The sequence below is a fragment of the Papaver somniferum genome, chromosome 6 (assembly GCF_003573695.1).
Source record: "Papaver somniferum cultivar HN1 chromosome 6, ASM357369v1, whole genome shotgun sequence".
NCBI lineage: Eukaryota > Viridiplantae > Streptophyta > Magnoliopsida > Ranunculales > Papaveraceae > Papaver > Papaver somniferum.
The window spans coordinates 61,759,618-61,765,344 of NC_039363.1; the positions used below are offsets into that span (position 1 = coordinate 61,759,618).

General features: G+C 38.4%; 1 non-coding gene across 1 annotated transcript; it reads left to right on the forward strand.

Annotated features, from left to right (window-relative positions):
• Window positions 1–5,223: 5,223 nt before the first annotated feature.
• On the forward strand, window positions 5,224–5,327 carry LOC113292213. The gene has a single exon (XR_003331716.1). It is a non-coding gene; the product is annotated as a small nucleolar RNA R71 (small nucleolar RNA).
• Window positions 5,328–5,727: the final 400 nt, after the last annotated feature.

The following is a 5,727-nucleotide window of genomic DNA, read 5'->3' on the forward strand; positions in this document are numbered from 1 at the left end:
GCCTACAGTAATACCGCAAGTGCACGGTCGTCGGTTGTAGCTCGTGCAAGTACGGGTCGATCCACAGAGATTGGGAGTGTTTGGAGTTTCTAGCTATTTGGGTTCTAAATTGCTATTGGGCTTTAGGTATCTAAGGGTTGTGGTACCAATGGGTTATGAATACCCTTTGGAACTGTTGGGCTTTGAATACCCTTTGAGTAAATTGGGCTTAATGGGTTTGTTGTAACAATGAAATGGTTTTGGGCTCAGTGGGTTTGGATTGACTGTGAACTTATGGGCTTTTGGTCTTTTGAATTGCACTGGGCCTTGGGCTAACAGTGACTGTGAATTGGGCTTTAGCTTTTCACCTGGGCTTTGATTAAGTCCACAGTGGGCTTTTGTAATGAATCTGGGCTTCAGCAGTAGCAGAAGCAGTGCACAGCAGCAGCAGAAGCAACAGCAAGTAGTAGCAGCAGCAGTGCAAAGGGCAGGTGCTCAGCAGGGAAAGGGAGAGCAGGAGCTGTGCAGGCAGGGCACTAAATCACACAGGTCCAAGGATGGCATTTACAATGACAGGTACAAAGAAAAAGTGACAATGGTATATACATGGAAGCAACACAGGGCAAAAGGATGAAAATTTACAATGGCAAAAGCAAACAGCACAAAAGTATTATGAGAAGGTGACAGAACAATGAAACTACAAGCAGAGAACAATGGAACCAAGGCCTAAGCCAAGGTCAGGGGTGTGAAGATAAGCTGACAATGAAGTAAAAAAAGAAAAAAGAAAACAAAGCAAAGCCAAGGCAATGGCTTTAGGCATTCATCTAGAGTGGGAAGAGAACCAGCTTGCTCACAGTCACTAGTGAGCACTAGTTTCTCCCCACTTCTCAATCAACTCAATGCTCTAAGGCTCTAACCTAGCATTGACACACAACAGTAAACTAATCCTAACATTTGAGAAGCTAACAATTGACAAAACAAGAGATTCAAAACAGTGACAAAACAGGAAACAAAACCAAAGAAACCAAGGCTGTGAGCCAAGGGCAGGGAGGAGAAGAAGTAACAAAACAGTTAAGTTGCAAGTGACTGTGAAAACAAAATGTGAGTTAAACTAAGGCTTTGAATCCACCTTGTGTCCTAGCTAAACAATGCAAAAACTTAAGCATCCAACTAGAATGGGAAGAGAATCAGCTTGCTCACTGATTTTCCCCTAGCATTGACTGTCTTTTGAAAGCACAGTCAATCACAGGCATATCAGAGCACCAACTTCTTCCCATTACTCAAGCAAAACAGGCCTTCCTAGCAATTCATCATTCATTAGTGCACTAAGGTTTCATCTGAGCCTCAACAGTGAACTCAGAACATAATTAACACTACAATGGAACTAAACATGATTAACAGGAACAACACACATTTAAACTACAATGGCAAAACAGTAACACACATTTAAACAACACACATTTAAACAACACACATTTAACAGGAACAACACAACATTTAAACTACTAAACAGTGAATGAAAATTGCAAAACAAGAACCCTAAAAATTAACAGTGAAATTAAATTAACCCAATTAGGGGGTGTCTCGGCTAACCCAAGCACAACCTTTAACATCCTACATCACTTCCTATTTATAGTTTACAACCAAATATAAAACCCTAATTCGAAACCCTAATTTTTTGGGGAAAATCAAATTCTCTCACCAATTTCCTGAATTGAGCTCGACCCATGCTTTGGGTATGTCCCCTCTGCTCTTCTGAAGCTTTTCCTGCCCTCAATTTTGTACTGCAACCCTAGCTCGAGTTGTTTCATCAACTCCACACCTAGGTCAGAGAGATGTGGGTTTGAAAAAGCAACTAGGCTAGAGGGTTGGAGAAAGTGATGTTGTCGGGTGGTTGTGTGGTGGTGTGGTTCGAGAAGAAGGTGTAGCTGGTGGAGGTGATGGAGTTGCAGAGCAGCTCTCTGTTGTTTGGGAAGAAGAGAGGAAGAACCCGATGGAGAAGAAGGGTCCGTTTGGTTGGGTAATAGGGTTCGGTGACTAGGGTGTGAAGCAGGGATAGAGAACTTTGATGAACATCGAGTAAAGAGCGTTGGATGATCCCATATAGATTGAATCGAACGGCTACGATGGAGAGGTATGTGGAGACCGTTGGATTATGAGATACAACAAAATTGACGACACCAGATGGAGTTAGGTGTTGTAGTGTTAAGCGGAAATATCGAGGTTTGATGCGCAGAAAAGAAGCGACCGTAGGATCTAAATGTGATCTAATCTGAAGGCTTGGAATTTAGGTACTATGGTGTTTTGCAGGGACTTCAGATTTTGATGAACGATGAAGAAGCGACCATTGGATGATGAGATGGATCCGATCTAACGGCTGAGAATGGAGGCGGGTATGGATATAGAAAATGGGTTTGGGTAAGGGTTTTGGGCCTTGGGTATGCCAAGCCCATATCTCTTTAAGAACAATTCTTCCTTCTTGAGCCCATTCCTAGCTTTTTGGACGTGCGCTCCATTCTTTGCGTCTTCCTTGCGTAATTTCTTCCGGCTTTTCACTACTTTTCTGCTCTTTTCCGCTCTGCTATTCATCCAAACTTTATTTATTACCTAAAAATGCAAAATTAAGTAAGAAAAATATTATTCTTGAAAAAATGAAAATACAGAATATGGGATAAAATGTAGAATTAATGCACAAAAGATGAGTTAAATGCCAAGAAAAATATATAGAAATATGCACTTTTAGCACTCATCAAATACCCCCAAACCTGAATTTTACTGTCCTCAAGTAAAACAAACTAGGAAATTCTACCTATACCACTGTCGCTGGTCTCTCGAATGCATTTGCGTATGCACTAAGCCTTTTAAACCACTAAGTGTCCTAGTGGACGAGTTGAAGTCTCGTGAAGGTTTGCTTAGAACGTACCTACAAAGATTCTAGGTCAAAATATAAGCTCAGATTCCATCAAATGTGACATGTGCAAGTCAGTTAAGCTCACAGCAAAATGGAGATGTCAATCTAGCTATCGAAGGCACAATCCTAGCACTGATAACAAATAAGGACATGTGATAAGAGTGTAAAGTGTATCTACACATGTGTAAAGAAAGATCGGATTTGACTACTAATCACCAAGAGATAGTTTCTCAGGCTAAGAACCAAGGTCGAAATCTAGCTAGCTGTCCGGACTTTACGAGAATTGTGAATGAGTAGGAGGTATTTCACAATTACTCGCGTTGTACATCAATGGCATACACCCTCCTTGCTTATTACAATGAAACAACAAAGACTCTTTACATGACTCTTATTTACATTGACTACTCTCTTTTATTTTTGGAACAAGAGATGATGGGAATTGATAAATACTTGATTTTTTTTTTTTTTTTTTTGTATTTTTCTGAATTTTTTTTTTTTTTTTTTTTTGAATAAATATTTTTTTTTTTGGATAAGGAAACACTTTTGATACATACAAAAGGAAACAAAAGATTACATGACACTTTGCAAGAGGTAGCCCTTTTGATGCACCCAGTTAAATTCGATGGTTGTCTTTCTTAATGTAACCTCCACCTTCTATCCCAACCAACCAAAGAACAAGCTAGTCAAGTTTCGTTCAGTATTCTAAAGTGATTGGCAATCGTGACTTCCTATCAAACACCTTGAAGATCGAGGCTATACATGTATTGGTAGATCGTGCGCGTGCAAATTTCTTATCACTATGTGAATTGTGCTAGAATCAGGGTGCCTAAATATCTAGACTAAGACTCCTAATAATTACATATTTGCACAAGAGTCAACATTTCAAGGTAAATGAGCTCCATTTTTTATGTTTTTTTTTTTTTTTCAATTTTTAATTTTTTTTTTTTTATTTTTCATTTTTTTCAAAAAGAAGGAGTTCTTGTTTTCAATTATGGCATATTATCAAAGTATCTACTTTTCACCCCCAAACCTAAACTAAACATTGTCCTCAATGTTTCAAAATATGAACAAAATTATAATACAACATACGAAGAGGATCATGTTGAGTAGAGAAAAAGGAAAGAGAATACCCGATTTCGGCGAAAGCAATATTAGAACTACGTTATTCAAGGCAAGAATCCAACATATGTCAGCCGAGATCATATTGGATTAGCAAAATATATACAAAAGGAACAAAAAGGTTTTTAAGAAATTTTATCTACTGGATTATATACAAAAATTCACCATACACTAACAATCTAAAGAGTTGAGGATCAACCCAAAAGACAAAGTGTAGAGGTTTCAACAGCTTCACACAAATATAACAGGAAAGAAACGCAAGTGAAACTGTGAAACAAAATGAGCTACCCCCAAACCTGGATTTTACAGAAGATATAGTTTTGAAAACAAAATCGCGCAGTTTTGGGGGTTCATCATGCACAAGGTCTAGCTCAAAATGAACTGTGCTAGGGACGGGCAAACATGCCATTTCCAACTGTGGTTCCTCAAAGATATTATACTTAGAAGCGAAATAGTCCAAAAGGACTTGGGAAGCATACAGTTCCAATCCTAGATTAGGAATTTTCAGAAAAATCGGTTTGACAATATGGGTACAAACCAAATCTAGGTTGGGTGGAAGGCCATCAGATTGTGACTTAGGTAGAAGAATAGGCATATCATTATCAATCAAATCAAAATCTCCTAACTCATCTACACATGTCACATCATGCTCACAATCATCAATCAAATTGGCAAGATCACAATCAGAATCATCAACATCATCAACAGATTTATTCTCGTGTATCGGCTCATCAGGGGAAACATCACATGGAATACTAGAAGACATATCATGCATTAAGGTCGGGGCAGAGACGCCTAATGTATTTGAACCCAAAGGTTCCATAACATTTTCAGTATATACATGTTCTTCTAACATAACATCATCATCATCATCATCATCATAGTAATATGCATACTTGTCCCTATTAGCAGTTGTGGTGTCATTAGTCAACTCATGTTCCTCTAGATTAGGTTCATATTCAATATCATACACATGAGAAGGACTAGACATGCTATTTCCAAAGTTCAATTCATTACCACCAATATCATGTGACAGTGTCTCAGTTTCCCTAATGGACTCCCAGTGACGGGTTTTCTCTGCAATCTCAGCTAAAAATTTCCATGCATCATCCACAGTTTTATCAAGAAATTCACCATTACACATACACTCAACCATGGCTCGAGATTTAAAGTCTAGTCCCTCATAGAGGATAGCGACAAGTCTCCACTTCTCAAATCCATGGTGTGGACATTCGCTCAACAAATCATTAAAACGTTCAAAATAGTCAAAAACAGTTTCCTCATCCAACTGGACAAAACAATTGATATTTTGACGAATAGCGATGGTCCTATGATGTGGAAAAAATCTTTGGAAAAATTGATTAGTGAGTTGTTCCCAAGTGGTGATTGATTGTGGTCTCAAACCGTAAAACCATGTTTTGGCCCTTTCCTTTAGAGAAAATGTAAACAAACGCAATTTCAAAGAGTCTTCGGACATATGATCAGGTTGCATAGTCCGACAAATTTGTTCAAACTCTCTTACATGAGTATAGGGGTTCTCAGAATCGAACCCTCGAAATAAAGGAAGTATTTGTATCATGCTTGCATTTATTTTAAAAGGGTTATTGGTTTGAGGTAAGACAATACATGATAATGGAATTTTTATTGTGGGATACATGTATTCATGGAGAGCACTAGGTTGGCCCATATTGTAAAGACACAAAGCCCACTATTTGGTT